The sequence below is a fragment of the Pseudophryne corroboree genome, chromosome 6 (genome assembly GCF_028390025.1).
Source record: "Pseudophryne corroboree isolate aPseCor3 chromosome 6, aPseCor3.hap2, whole genome shotgun sequence".
NCBI classification, from domain to species: Eukaryota; Metazoa; Chordata; class Amphibia; order Anura; family Myobatrachidae; genus Pseudophryne; species Pseudophryne corroboree.
In genome coordinates, this window is record NC_086449.1 from 48,919,610 (window position 1) to 48,936,734 (window position 17,125).

Consider the following 17,125-nt stretch of genomic DNA (forward strand, 5'->3'; position numbering starts at 1 on the left):
TACACTAGGGACTATATACCAATAACATCTATCTCTCTATATATACTGTACATGTATAATGTGCAGTGTTATTATACAGCAGGGATATTGTCCTAGGTTATACACATGATACGCTGGGGACTATATACCAATAACATCTCTCTCTATATATACTGTATATGTATAATGTGCAGTGTTATTATACAGCAGGGACTCTGTCCTAGGTTATATACATGATACACTAGGGACTATATAACAATAATATCTATCTCTATATATACTGTATATGTATAATGTGCAGTGTTATTATATAGCAGGGACGCTGTCCTAGGTTATACACATGATACACTAGGGACTATATACCAATAACATCTATCTCTATATATACTGTATATGTATAATGTGCAGTGTTATTATATAGCAGGGACTCTGTCCTAGGTTATACACATGATACACTAGGGACTATATACCAATAACATCTATCTCTATATATACTGTATATGTATAATGTGCAGTGTTATTATATAGCAGGGACGCTGTCCTAGGTTATACACATGATACACTAGGGACTATATACCAATAACATCTATCTATATATATATATATACTGTATATGTATAATGTGCAGTGTTATTATACAGCAGGGACTCTGTCCTAGGTTATATACATGATACACTAGGGACTATATACCAATAACATCTATCTATATATATACTGTATATGTATAATGTGCAGTGTTATTATAGAGCAGGGACTCTGTCCTAGGTTATACACATGATACACTAGGGACTATATACCAATAATATCTATCTCTATATATACTGTATATGTATAATGTGCAGTGTTATTATACAGCAGGGACGCTGTCCTAGGTTATACACATGATACACTAGTGACTATATACCAATAACATCTATCTCTATATATACTGTATATGTATAATGTGCAGTGTTATTATACAGCAGGGACGCTGTCCTAGGTTATATACATGATACACTAGGGACTATATAACAATAATATCTATCTCTATATATACTGTATATGTATAATGTGCAGTGTTATTATATAGCAGGGACGCTGTCCTAGGTTATACACATGATACACTAGGGACTATATACCAATAACATCTATCTCTATATCATACTTGCCTACTTTTTAAAAATAATTTCAGGGAGATTGTGCGGTGCAATGAATGAAAGGGCATTTTGTGCTCCACTAAAGGGGTGTGTATTTCCTTACCAATGGGTGTGCTCGCTCCACCGACAGGGCGTGCCCTGCAGCGCCATGTGAAACATAGTTCTGTACACAGAGAGATTAAAGGTTATCAGCACTGATTGGCAATTTGTGTATCATTATAGGAAATTTATGGAGAAATACATATTAGATGAAAGGGCTCAGTAATTTCCCTGGTCTACCCTACTGGCAATTACATTTTCTACCCCAATGAAGGCAGACATCCAGTGCCGGTTAGTATTATACTGTGGGAGGGGAGGGTTAGGCACTAGGGGGAGGGTTAGGCTGCGGGATGTGGAGGGTTAGGCTGCAGGAGGGGAGGTTAGTGTTAGGTTGCAGGAGGGGAGGGTTAGGGATCGGCACTAGCGGAAGGGTTAGGATTAGGCAACGGGAAGGGTGGGTTAGGATTAAGGGTCAGGGTTACTGAATTTACCAAAACACCAGGGATGCCGCTGATGGTATTTTGATCGTTTGCACCCTGGCTGGATCCCGTACCCAACCCAAGCCAGCATATTCCTACCAGTGCTATTTACTGTAAAGTGGCATTTTTTGTAAAAAAAATAATAATTAGATTCTGCCACATTAGAAGAAACCAGGAGAACAAAGCAGGGTACACACTAGCAAGGCGATCCGGAATTGCCTTGCGATGGACGACTATATTGATGAACGATACAGCGTTTAACGATATAGCACGTACACACTGAGCATTATCGTTCAATGATGACGGTCAGTAACGTCACCGCCGGCATTGCTGACATGCAGCCCAGCCCGACATTGGCGAGTTGAGCTATATGTCAGCTCAATATTGGTGATCGCTGAACGGCGTGCGGGAGCGCGCCTCGTTCATCTGTCACCAATATCACCTCCATACACACTGGACAATTTCAGCCTAAAAATAAACAATAACGACATTTATGTCGTTATCGTTTATTTTTTTAGGCTGAAATAGCCTAGTGTGTAGCCCCCTTTACATAATCAACTCCTTAAAAATGATAAAAGTAAATAAAACAATTAGTGATTAAAAAAGTATCAATAAAAGTTTCAAGGACAACATACTGTAGATATATAGTACATAGTATATATATATATATATATATATATATATATATAGTGTATATATATATATATATATATATATATATATATATATATATATATATATAGTACATGCATGCATACACATACATATACAGCATACATACATACATACAAACATACACACACCTCCCCTCCCCACTCACCAGGCAGAGGATTACCAGGGGTCCAGGACAAGGCACCCCTCTATTAGGCTCCGCCCCCAAAATGCCGTGATTTGCGGGTCTTCCGTGGTCCGCTGTGGTTGTGCTGCGTGTCCCTGTAGTGCTGGCAGCTCAGAGTAGATGCCAAGGACTGGTGACTCGCACTGCACTGGACTGGAGGAGCTTGCACAGATTCCTCCAAACTACAGGGGTCTGACAGGTGTCGGCTGCTGGTGGCCTGTAGTAATGCATGCTGAGGTGACTGGTGAGTGACTGCCGGGGGCCGAGACACATGCAGCATTCGATCCCACAGTCCCACCAGCCTCCGCTGCAGGCTCCGTCCCCGTTAATTCCAAATTTGCGCATGTGATGTGCAGTCCGTATTCTTGGAAGGGGGAGTGGGGGCAGTCATTGGGAATCCGGGAGCTGCCGTTCAGTGTGCGGGGCAGCGGGGGACTCAGGGGAAATACGGGAGCCTCCCGCTAAATGCGGGAGGGTAGGCAAGTCTGCTCTATATATACTGTATATGTATAATGTGCAGTGTTATTATATAGCAGGGACTCTGTCCTAGGTTATACACATGATACACTAGGGACTATATACCAATAACATCTATCTCTATATATACTGTATATGTATAATGTGCAGTGTTATTATACAGCAGGAATACTGGCCTAGGTTATACACATGATACACTGGGGACTATATACCAATAACATCTATCTCTATATATAGTGTATATGTATAATGTGCAGTGTTATTAAACAGCAGGGACACTGTCCTAGGTTATACACATGATACACTGGGGACTATGGCCCTCATTCTGAGTTGATCGCAGCAGCAAGAAAGTTAGCAATTGGGCAAAACCATGTGCACTGCAGGAGGGGTAGATATAACATGTGTAGAGAGAGTTAGATTTGGGTGGGGTGTGTTCAATCTGCAATCTAATTTGCAGTGTAAAAATAAAGCAGCCAGTATTTACCCTGCACAGAAACAAAATAACCCCCCCAAATCTAACTCTCTCTGCACATGATATATCTGCTTCCCCTGCAGTGCACATGGTTTTGCCCAATTGCTAACTTTCTTGCTGCTGCGATCAACTCAGAATGAGGGCCTATATACCAATAACATCTATCTCTATATATACTGTATATGTATAATGTGCAGTATTATACAGAGGGGACGTTACTCTTGGTTATACACATGATACACTAGGGACTATATACCAATAACATCTATCTCTATATATACTGTATATGTATAATGTGCAGTGTTATTATACAGCAGGGATGCTCTCCTAGGTTATACACATGATACACTAGGGACTCTATACCAATAACATCTCTCTCTATATATACTGTATATGTATAATGTGCAGTATTATACAGAAGGGACGTTACTCTTGGTTATACACATGATACACTAGGCTATTTTCGTCACTGCTGCGACCAGGTAATCGCCGCCTACAAGGGAGGGGGTAAACGCTGTGCAGTGGTGCAATCAGCTGTGCAGAGAGCTGCACAAACGTTTCTGTACAGCCCAGAACTTACTCAGCCGCTGCGACGATCCGGGATGTTACGGACGTCTGGAGCCCCCCCTGGAAATGGCCGGGCACGCCTGCGTTTTTCCAGACACTCCCAGAAAATGGTGAGTTGCCGCCCACAAACGCCTTTTTCCTGTCAATCTTATTGCGATCGCTTTCTTCGTTTGTTTCGTCGCCAGGGGCTGACACGCCTGCGCATTGCGTGTCACACGCCTGCGCATTGCGGGTCACACGCCTGCGCATTGCGGGTCACACGCCTGCGCAGTACAGACCCGATCGCACAGTTGCAAAAAAATGCAGCGATTGGGTCTGAATGACCCCCTATATACCAATAACATCTATCTGAATAAGCCTTGGCTGAAGAGATTGGGATGAAAGTTCAGTGGATGAATGTTTCTAAGGATGTCGTCTGTGACTTATCCTGGATCATTTTATGATCATATGCAAAGGACAATGCAGTAACTTCAAAATCTCATTGTTCTCTAACCTACAGGTAATGAATTGTGGAACTACACTTACCAGCAAGGTGTATTGCACCTGCTGATTACCACAAATTAATACCATGATTGCAAAGTTGTAGGTAATGAATAGTTGATTTATTGTTATAAGCAGATTTAAGCAGGTTTTATTATGTTATTTGGGGAATCTATAAACGGCGGCACAAAACCATGTGCACTGCAGGGGGGGGGGGGGGGAGATGTAACATGTGCAGAGAGAGTTATATTTGGGTGGGGTGTATTCAAACTGAAATCTAAATTGCAGTGTAAAAGTAAAGCAGCCAGTATTTACCCTGCACAGAAACACAATAACCCACCCAAATCTAACTCTCTCTGCACATGTTATATCTGCCCCTTCCCCCCACTCCCCCTTTGCAGTGCACATAATCTGTATTGTATTCAATTGTAAGTCACTGTTTTCCTGTATTGATCAGAGTGCATATGTGCTCTGTAATTGGGTGCTGCAGAACCCTACTAGCGCCATATAGAGGATGATGATAATAATAATAATAATCTCTATATATACACTGTATATGTATAATGTGTGCAGTGTTATTATACAGAAGGGACATTGCTCTAGGTTATACACATGATATGCTAGGGCAGGCCTGGCCAACCTGTGGCTCTCCAGCTGTTGTAACACTACAAGTACCATCATGCTTTGCCACAGTTTTGCTATTAAGGAATGCTAGAACAGTACAAGGGCATGCTGGGATGTGTAGTTTCACAACATCTGGAGAGCCACAGGTTGGCCAGGCCTGTGCTAGGGACTAATACCAATAACATCTGTGTATATACTGTATATGTATTACATGCAGTGTTATTATACAGCAGGGACGCTGTCCTAGGTTATATACATGATACACTAGGGACTATATACCAATAACATCTATCTCTATATATAATGTATATGTATAATGTGCAGTGTTATTATACAGCAGGGACGCTGTCCTAGGTTATATACATAATACGCTAGGGACTATATACCAATAATATCTATCTATCTATCTATCTATATATATATATATATATTACACATATACACACACATACATACACACTGTATATGTATAATGTGCAATGGTATTAGAGAGATATATATATATATATATATATATATATCTCTCTATCTATCTATACACACATACACTGTATATGTATAATGTGCAGTGTTATTATACAGCAGTGACACTGTCCTAGGTTATACACATGATACACTAGGGACTATATACCAATAACATCTATCTATATATATATATACTGTATATGTATAATGTGCAGTGTTATTATACAGCAGGGACTCTGTCCTAGGTTATATACATGATACACTAGGGACTATATACCAATAACATCTATCTCTATATATACTGTATATGTATAATGTGCAGTGTTATTATACAGCAGGGACTCTGTCCTAGGTTATACACATGATACACTAGGGACTACATACCAATAACATCTATATCTATATATACTGTATATGTATAATTGCAGTGTTATTATACAGCAGGGACTATGTCCTAGGCTATACACATGATACACTGGGGGCTATATACCAATAACATCTATCCCTATTAGAGATGAGCAGGTTCGATTCGTTTAGATCCGAACCCCCCCAAACTTCACCTATTTTACACGGGTCCGAGGCAGCCTCGGATCTTCCCGCCTTACTCGGTTAACCCGAACGTCAACATCACACTGTCGGATTCTCGCGAGATTCTTATTCTATGTAAAGAGCCACGCGTCGCCATTTTCACTCGTGCATTGGAGATTGAACGGAGAGGACGTGGCTGCGTTCTCTCCCTGAAAAGCTCCGTATCTGCTCAGTGTTCTGCAAATATCTGTGCTCAGTGTGCTGCAAATATCTATGTTCTCTTCCTGAAAAAGCTCCATATCTGTGCTCCGTGTGCTGCAAATAGTACATAATTATAGTTGTACAGTACAGTAGGCCATTGCTGTATCTTGCAGCTCTTTGTCAAGTATACTATCCATATCTGTGCTGCATTATTGTGAGCAGTATATAGTAGGACAGTGCAGCATTTTGGTGACCAACAGTATACATATACATTAGTACAGTACAGTAGGCCATTGCTGTATCTTGCAGCTGTGTCAAGTATACTATCCATATCTGTGCTGCATTGTTGTGAGCAGTATATAGCAGCACAATGCAGCATTTTGGTGACCAGCAGTATACATATAGTACAGTACAGTAGGCCATTGCTGTATCTTGAAGCTCTGTGTCACTTATAGTATCCTGATCAGTGCTCAATATCTGCTGTATTGTTGTGACCAGTATGTATACTGTACTGTGCGACAAGTGTTATACACCTGGTGATTTTATACATCCTATAATCTGTACTGAGCGATGTGTGAGATGCACCTGGTGATTATACACCCTATATACTGTACTGTGCGATGTGCGAGATACACCTGGGGATTATACACCCTATATACTGTACTGTGCGATGTGTGTGATACACCTGGTAATTAATTATACACCCTGTATACTGTACTGTGCGACATGTCTTATACACCTGGTATAATACATCCTGTAATCTGTACTGAGCGATGTGTGAGATACACCTGGTAATATCTGTGCTCAGTGTGCTGCATTGTGGTGACCACCAGTATATTAAAGTAGTACAGTACAGTAGGCCATTGCTGTATCTTGCAGTTCCGTGTCAGACTCAAATCAGTGCTTAATATCTGCTGCATTGTTGTGACCAGTATATAGTAGTACAGTGCAGCATTGTGGTGAACACCAGTATATAGTAGTACAGTAGGACATTGCTGTATCTTGTAGCTCTGTGTCACTTCTAGTGCTTAATATCTGTGCTCAGAGTCAGTGCTGCATTGTAGTGACCAGTATACTACAGTACAATAGTCCAGTGCTGTTCTCACTGCTCAGTGTCAATTCTCCGTAGTATCATCAGTGATCAGTATAATCAGTGCGCTGTTAGACGTGCGCCCGTTTTCTGCCATTAGTGCAGTGGGATTTAGACAATTGATGAAGTTATTGTGTCCCCAGTACAAAATACCATCTAGATTCCACTTCACTAGGCAGGCGATAGCGAGATTTTACCAATTAATATCAGTGATTTATAATTATTAATTACACAGTGATCTTGCCAAATAATTCCAGTGATTTTGTAATTTTTTTCCAGTGATTTAGACCAATAATAGCATTGATTAGAACGAATAATTCCTGTGATATTGAGGCGTTTGTGTTGCTTAGCCATCCAGCGACCACAGTGCACCTCTTTCTCTCTTTTCTTTGCATCATGTGCTGTTTGGGGACTATTTGTTTAAGTGCCATCCTGTCTGACACTGCAGTGCCACTCCTAGATGGGCCAGGTGTTTGTGCTGGCCACTTGGGTCGCTTAGCTTAGTCATCCAGCGACCTCGGTGCAAATTTAAGGACTAAAAATAATATTGTGAGGTGTTCAGAATAGACTGGAAATGAGTGGAAATTATAGTTATTGAGGTTAATAATACTATAGGATCAAAATGACCCCCAAATTCAATGATTTAAGCTGTTTTTTTTTTTTAAATACCCGAATCCAAAACACACCCGAATCAGACAATACCTTTTCAGGGAGGTTTTGCGAAAACGCGTCCGAATCCAAAACACGGACGCGGAACCGAATCCAAAACCAAAACACAAATCCCTAAAAATTATGGGTGCACATCTCTAATCTCTATATATACTGTATATGTATAATGTGCAGTGTTATTATACAGCAGGGACTCTGCCCTAGGTTTTACACATGATACGCAAGGGACTATATACCAATAACATCTATCTCTATATATACTGTATATGTATAATGTGCAGTGTTATTATACAGCAGGGACTCTGTCCTAGGTTATACACATGATACACTAGGGACTATATACCAATAACATCTATCTATATATATATATACTGTATATGTATAATGTGCGGTGTTATTATACAGCAGGGACTCTGCCCTAGGTTATACACATGATACACTAGGGACTATATACCAATAACATCTATCTCTATATATACTGTATATGTATAATGTGCGGTGTTATTATACAGCAGGGACTGTCCTAGGTTATACACATGATACACTAGGGACTACATACCAATAATCTCTCTCTATCTATATATACTGTATATGTATAATGTGCAGTGTTATTATACAGGAGGGACTATGTACTAGGTTATACACATGATACACTAGGGACTATATACCAATAACATCTATCTCTATATATACTGTATGTGTATAATGTGCAGTGTTATTATACAGCAGGGACACTGTCCTAGGTTATACACATGATACACTAGGGACTATACACCAATAACATCTCTCTATATATACTGTATATGTATAATGTGCAGTGTTATTATACAGCAGGGACTCTGCCCTAGGTTATACACATGATACACTAGGGACTATATACCAATAACATCTCTCTCTATATATACTGTATATGTATAATGTGCAGTGTTATTATACAGCAGGGATACTGTCCTAGGTTATACACATGATAGGATACAGATATAGCTTTCTCTCCCTATATACACCTATACTACAGATGTAGCCACACTCATCTATACCGTGATGCATTCACACATGCGCACGCATTGCTGCATAGTGTGACCGCGCCGCTGTGATACTGATTGCAGCGGGTGTTAGCTCCATAGGGTAACATGGTGTGTACATGCGTACGCAGTGGGCACACTTGTCACAACATCACTGCCGCGATACACAACGATGATCATGGCTACATCTGTATATATAATATACACAATATATATGCTAGTATATGATGCTACATGTATAAATATAATGAGCGCTGTGTATTACACAGCAGGGTCATCCCCATCCCCCATCCCCCGCTCGCCCACCTTCCATCCAAGGACCTTATTCAATAAGGATTGCAAAATTATCAAATCACAATCCGGCTTATTATGGAGCGGCTGCACATGAGCAGTGTTTGCATTGCGCACGTGCGAGTAATAATAGTGACAGTAAATGCGTACATATCATGATCACATGCAGACGCTGTTTGACTGACAGGAAGCCGGCATTTCTGGGTGGAAACCTGCCATTTTCTGGGTGTGTGTGAGAAAACGCAGGCGTGCCCACGATGCTGAAGTTAGCTTCTTATTCGAGCTCCAGCTTCTTATTCAAAAAAATTTGTTTTGCAAGGGTTAACTAGTCTTGGGCCACAAATTTGACACCTGAAATCAACAGAGGGTGTTCACGGACATATCACCCACTTGTATTTTGTTTGGGCCCAATGCTGTTTTGGGCATGAAATACACTGGCAAAGTGGGCACACACAGTATATTTTGCCATATTGAATAAGTAGCTGTAGTTTTACAAGGGTTAACCAGTCTTGGGCCACAAATTTGACCCCTGAAATCAGGAGCCTGCAAAACAGGCTCTGCGCATAAAGATTTTCTTAAATTCTGCAATGTAGTCTCTGCGGGCCTAGGGGGAAATTCAGACTGCATCACTGCAGTGGCAGGGCTTCCATCGCATCTGCCTGATTGACAGGCAGAGGCGGTCACGTGGTGGGAAGGGGCATGCCACCGGCTTTAGAACCACGGTCCAGACAACATAGGCCTGTGTGGACCGTTGGGGGGTGGCCCGAGGCAGCTGCATGGTGTTACACACAGCCTCTGCAACCCAGGATGTGGTGAGTAGCGGACTGCCAGCGTGCAGGAGCTTTGCTGGCGGGGATTACAAAATCATCGACACCGTGCAATGGTTTTGTACCTGTGCGAGGTGGGGGGGGGGCTAGGGCCAGTCATGCGGGGCGGACTAGCCCTGTGCTGGGCGACCACCCGCATGTCAGTACATGATTGTAGATGGGCTACATTTAGCACATCTGTGATTAGATCTTGTCTGGGGACTGTTTCCTCAGACATTCAGTGAATGATGCTGCCCTGTGGCAAATTTGCGTTTGAACCTACGCAGTGGCGGAACAAGACCATGGTGGGACCAGCTGCAACAAAATGCGTTGCCCCAGCCCCCCCAAGATCCAAAACATGTGTGTCAAAAAATAGGGCATGGGCTCATTGAGAAGGGGTGTGGGCACACAATAGTACCACCAATTCAAATGATGCCACACAGTAATGCAACCTTATTACATTACACCGATTAAATTACACTGATTTACATTACATTACACTGAACAGTAGTACTCCTTATATACGTTACGCTACACAGTAGTGCTCCTGAAACACGTTATGCCACACAGTACTGCTACTTATACGCATTACGCCACATAGTAGAGCTCCTTCCACACGTTACGCCACACAGTAGTTCTCCTTATACACATTACAACACACAGTAGTGCCTCTTATACATGTTACGCCACACAGTAGTATTCTTAATATACGTTATACCACACAGTAGTGCTCCTGATACACGTTACTCCACCCAGTACTGCTCCTTATACATGTTACGCAACACAGTAGAGCTCCTTATACACGTTACAACACACAGTAATGGTCCTTATACACATTACGCCACACAGTAAAGCTCCTTTTACATGTAACGCCAATATAGTAGGCACTACGGTAAAGTTTTAGGGTTAGGCTGCTGGGGAGGGGGGGGGGGCACTGGGGTGGTGGCTAGGATTAGGCTGTGGGGAGGGGAAAAGGTTAAGGTTAGCTACTAGGGAAAGGTTTAGGGATTAGGGATAATGGGGAAAATACTCACCAGAACACTGCTGAGACATCGCCAATGCAATGTGATCCAGAAAAAGGCACTGCTGTCACCGGTATAAAGTACGAAACTGCTAGATCACAAGGGACTGTTTGTTGACAGTTCTTCATGTCGACATAATGAATGTCAATATGATAACTGTCGGCCAATTGTATCCAACTCCCACAAAAACTCAGGAGACTTCTCACTGTATAAAGATGGGACAATTCCTTTGTACAAGGATACACAAGGCCCATGGAGACAGATATCCACACTATGCATCAGCCAGCAGCAGCACATGCACCCTGGGTGACAACACATGACCCTGTGCCTGGCTGCCTTAGCGGGGTCACTCTATGCTGTGCTGTATGTTATATGTCACTGCACAGTCACCATTACTGTTTGCAGAGAGCCCAGATTACTGTAACAACCCCGCCCACCACCTCCCAATCTCCGCCCCATCAATGTAGGCTCCGCCTCTTCGAGGTCCGCGATTCTGAGTTTGCAGGATGAAATGTACAATTAGAAAAATGTATAATAAAATAAATAAACACACAGCTGCCTGACTGCCTTACAAGGAATGCTGCTGCACTACCTCAGATACTCTAGAGTTTAGACGCATGGTCACGTGATGCTCCGGCTCCAAAAAGAAATAGCTGGGCTGCCCGTGAATGAGAGGGGAAGATGGCCCCTTCTCCTTCTCCAGACTCCTCCACTGCATCCTCCTCCCCCTCTGGCCAGACTGCAGCTCTGCACACCAGCTCAGCGTCATTCTGTTAAGGGGAACCGGCGGCTTGCAGCGCGCTGGCAGATGGCATGTAATGAGTCAGTCGGACTCATTGTAGTACCTCCAACAGTGGGCTCCTTCATCATGGAGGGGCCTTGGTGCAGTGCACTGGTTGCACCGCTGCAAGTTCCACCCCTGAACCTACGATAATAGCCCACCAGACCAAAGAATATCCTGAGTTGCGACATACATTTTAGCTTAGGCCATGTGAAGACTGCTTCCACCTTGCTGGGTTGAGGTTTAACTTACCCTTGGCATACAATATACCCCAGATACTTTGCCTCCACAGTTATGATGGCACACTTCTCCAGGTTAGCTGTGAACCCTTGTGCCTGTAGAGACTGTAACACTGCATCCACCTTTGGAAGGTGCGACTGGAACAAACCCACTGTGGTAGAGAAGGCTGTTGTTGCTTTGGCAGCTTCCATAAGAGGAATTTGTCAGTACCCCTTCAGTAAATCTAGCGTAGTTAGATACTGGCTTATTGCTAAGTTTTGTACTAGTTCATCAACCCGGGGCATAGGATAGGAATCAAACCGAGGAACTTTATTTAACTTTCTGAAGTCATTAGAGAATCTCAAAAGCTCCAAAAGGCTTGGACTCTAAAAAAAATGGGATTATTCCATTCGCTGTTTGACTACTCTATGACCCCAAGCGCTGCATCACTTCCAGTTCCCATTTTACTGCTGCCTGTTGGGCCTCAGATATACAATATTGCCTTTGTTTTATCACCCCCCTGAGTGGAGTAACATTGACATGCTGTATGATTTGAGTTTTCTCCAGGAGGGCAGAGAACACAACCTGGTACTGTGCTACTAAGTTTACCACTTCTTATTTCTGGCTAGGACTCAAAGTTACTTCAGTAGGCACCTGACATTCTGGGGTTTTCATGGCCACTAAAGAGGGATGACTGGCACTTTCCAAGGCTTCAACAAATTCACATGGTAGACTTTTACCTCTTTCCTTCTACCTTCCTGCCGTCCCTAGACACAAGTATCAGTACCTTGTTGCCCCTATTGAGAGTCCGGTTGACAGCAGTAACGCCATGACTGCGTTTTTGATCCTGTTGAGCTCTTACCATATGCTTGGTCAGAAGTGGCACAATTTGCCTTAGACAGCCATACAATTGGGACACAAACTGAACGATGTTAGGCTCTTGGGACGGGATCAGTACTAAATCCCGCAGGATGGGATCCCGGTGGTCGAAATACAGACGCCAGAATTTCGACCCCACAATCCCGACAGGGGTGGCGAGCAGAACGCAGCCCCTTGCGGGCTCGCTTCGCTCGCCACGCTGCAGGCACGGTGCTTTGCTATGCTCAGCACGCTTTTATATTCTCCCTCTATGGGTGGCGTGGACACCCACGGAGGCAGAATATGTCGGGATTGTGCCGGTCGGGGTTCTGGCGTCGGTATTTCGATTGCCGGGATTCCGTCCAGCAGGATCTTGACCGCATCCCCTTGGGACAATTGCTGCTCCCACCCATCTTTTAATAGATCTAGTATCCCTCTGCGTTGTCTACCATAGAGGAGTTTGAAGGGTCTAAACCCCATACAGTCTCTATATAAATAAAGGATAATAATAATAATAATAATAATAATAATAATAATAATAAAAGAGGCTTGGGGTACCTCTCAAACTACCTACATTAGCTAAGGTAAGAGTAGGTCCTAATCTCGCTTCTCCTGTGACACTGCCCTTTTCATCATCTGCATAAGGGTTCTTTTAAAGCATTCAACCAAGCCGTCTGTCTGTGGGTGGTATACCAAAATGGTAATTCTATCCACCTTTAACAGGCGACACAGGTATTTCATTAATTTAGACACAAAAGGGGTACCTTAGTCGGTCAGGACCTCTATTTGTATTCCTAGACGGGCAGACAGCATCAAGAACTCCTGGACAATAGTGCTAGATTTCATGTTACATAGTGGTATGACCTCCGGGTACCCGGTGGAGTAGTCCACAGTCACCAATATATACTGATGCCCATGATCCGATTTTTCTACTGGCCCCATCAGAGCTATAAAAATTGGCTCAATAGGCATGGAAATTATAGTCAGGAAAACCAAGGTCGCCCTAAATTCTGTCTGGGGTGCATTCTTTTGGTACACTGAGCATTCCTGACAATATTCTTTTACTGCAGCATGAATGCCTGGCCAGGAGAACCATAGCTGGATACGCTTGAGAGTTTTCCTCTCCCCTAAATGGCCACCCCCATAAATGCATGTGAGCTGCACTCAATACCAGCTGCTCGTGTTTTCGGGGAATCAGCAACTGGTCTACCCTTTTACCTTGCAAATAAGTTACAAGGTAAAACAAATTGTTTTTCACATAAAGTAAGGTACACCTTCAGGTGGTAAAGCAGAGTTTACCTTACCATTTACCACTACCAAATTTTAAAAAGTATTAGACAAGTTGCCATCGTTATGTTGATCTCGCCTAAAGTCCTGCAAAGACACTCTTTCGCAAATGGGGGACTAATGTGTCTCAATCTCACTGGCAAGAGAGGGCTTTACAGTCATACAACCTTGGCTTCCAGTAGATCTTGGCCCCTGCGACAGCTTAACCTTTGTCTGTCTGCCAATGTCATGCCATGTAACAAACTCCTGCAACAGTGGGAAGTCCTGGCCCAGGATTAGTGGATAAGGAGGTTTGGAAGCTACTGTGACTACCATTTTTACTGGTCTTCCTTTAATCACCACCGGCAGGTGCACTCATGGGCATTCTTCTATGTCACCAAGTATACATAGCATCTTTACCAGAAGCACAACCTGGCCAGACCCGGGAAGAACCATGTTAGCAGAGATGAAAGACAATTCACTACCAGTATCAACCAAAGCCCAGATATCCCAGCCTTCAATCTGTACCATCAGATGAAACGGTAGTTTCAGCTGGGGAAATAATTCCAGGCACCATACTGAATACAGGTTGTGCTGTTTTCCCTGAGCTGCAATCCACTAGCTCACCCTGCTTTAGGAAGTACCGCTGTGCATGACTGGGCTCTCTGCACTCAAAACATATGACTGGAGACGGGCTGTTTGGTTTAACAATGGGGATCTGGGTATTGGGCTTAGGTACTGGCTGTAACCCTTGCTTGGCTTTATTAAAATTTCCCAGGGTCAGGTACCTCTCAATCACCACTGCTAGCTCCTCAATTGTCTGGGGTCAGCCTGCAAAGGTCCAGTGTTTTACACCACGGTCTAATACCCGTATAGCCTGGTCTAGAGCCATCACTTACACTACGAAGATTTTTTTTTATCTGTAACCAGGTTTTACTCAGTTTGGCCAATCATGCCAGTTTGACAACTGGAGGCTCAGATGGGTTCAGCTTCAACTCATAATATTCTTGGGCTTTGCTGGGACCAGTCACCCCAATCCTGCTGAGTATAGCTTCCTTCAAGCAAAGATAAGAGCTGACTTCAGACAACTTTAACTCAACATAGGCTCTCTATGACTCCCCTGTGTGATAAGGAGCTAATCTAACCCTTGATTTCTGGTATCAAATATGTTGCCCAAGACTAGTTAACCCTTGCAAAACTACAGCTACATATTCAAAATAGTAAATTATAATATGGTGGTTGGGCCAAGCAGAATACAAGTGGGTCATATGTAAGTGACCATCCTCTTGATTTCCGGGGTCAAATTTGTGTCCCAAGACTAGTTAACCCTTGCAAAACTACAGCTACTTATTCAAAATGGCAAAATATGGTGTTTGTGCCCACTTTGCCAGTGTATTTCATGCCCAAAACAGCATTGGGCCAAGCAAAATACAAGTGGGTCATATGTAAGTGACCACCCTCTGTGGAGTTCGGGTGTCAAATTTGTGACAGAAGACTCATTAACCCTTGCAAAACTGAATGATCTGAATAAGAAGCTGGAGTTCGAATAAGAAGTGAATAAGAAGCTGGAGCTTGAATAAGAAGTGAATAAGAAGCTGCCCGAATAAGAAGCTAACTTCAGCCTTGTGGCATGCCCAGGTGTTTTTAAGGAGGGCACCTGAATTCAGCGATGACCACTTCCAGCCTCTTGTGTCACAAGAATTGTAGCCGACCTTACCTGGCGCAGATAGGAAAATCTTCCATGTTCCGGTAATTGCGCATGGTTCTGCGATCAGCTGCATATTGCGATGCGGTCACAGTTTCTGCAATGGGCGTTATTTCTCAATTGCTGCTCGGCAACTATTTGATCGCAGAAACTGCTTTTTATCAGAAATTGCAATCCTTACTGCATAAGGGGTTAAATTCAGACCTGATTGCAACAGCAAAATATTTCTGTAATGGGCAAAATCATCTGCAGTGCTGGTCGGGCAGATGTAACATGTGCAGAGAGAGTTAGATTTGGGTGGGGTGTGTTCAAACTGAATTCTAAATTGCAGTGTAAAAATAAAGCAGCCAGTATTTACCCTGCACAGAAACAGTATAACCCATCCAAATCTAACACTCTGCACATGTTACATCTGCCCCACCTACAGTGCACATGGTTTTTCCCATTAGAGATAGATTTTGTTTTTGCGATCAGGTCTGAATTAGGGCCTAGGTCCCAAGTGTGGGGAGCTGGTCACACATACCATATATGGTGCCCGCTGATGTCTCTCATACACCAGGCACATCGCTCACCTCACTGCCGGTCACCGTCACCTCCTCTCCCGCCGCCTCCACTGAAATGTGTTGTGTCCAATGTTGCCAACTCTAAAATAAAAAACAAGCAGCTAATGTGTGAAAAACAAGCCCAGCACCAGCGTCCTCACTCCTGCTCCTCTCTCCACACACACAGGAAGCTTCTCCTCCCCCCTCCTTCCCCTAATCCATGTCCTCCACTCTGAGCTCACACAGAGCCTCTTTCTCACTTCCTGATTGTATTAACTCCTTCAGCTCCTGAAGTGGTGACAGCCCCATAGTAAAGCAGGAAAATGCAAGGGTGTGGATCATAGGATCCACAGTGTCTAGGTCGACAATGTTTGGGTCTACCACTATAGGTAGATAGTCACTAGGTCGACAGTGTAACCCTCCCATATGTCTGACAAGGTTACTAATTCTAATAATGTGCCTCCACCCAAGCTATTGCTCTAATAACAGGCTGCCTGGGATGCCTGACTGCTATATGTACATATATATATATATATATATATATATATATATATATATATATATATATA

General features: G+C 43.1%; 1 protein-coding gene across 1 annotated transcript in view; it reads right to left on the minus strand.

Annotated features, from left to right (window-relative positions):
* The window catches only part of LOC134934231 (zinc finger protein 850-like), a 146,158-nt gene extending 129,404 nt beyond the window's left edge, over positions 1-16,754 (minus strand). Inside the window, exon 1 of the mRNA XM_063929715.1 lies at positions 16,587-16,754. The gene's annotated coding sequence lies outside the window, so the exon portion shown is untranslated. The remainder of the gene's footprint in view (positions 1-16,586) is intronic.
* Positions 16,755-17,125: the final 371 nt, after the last annotated feature.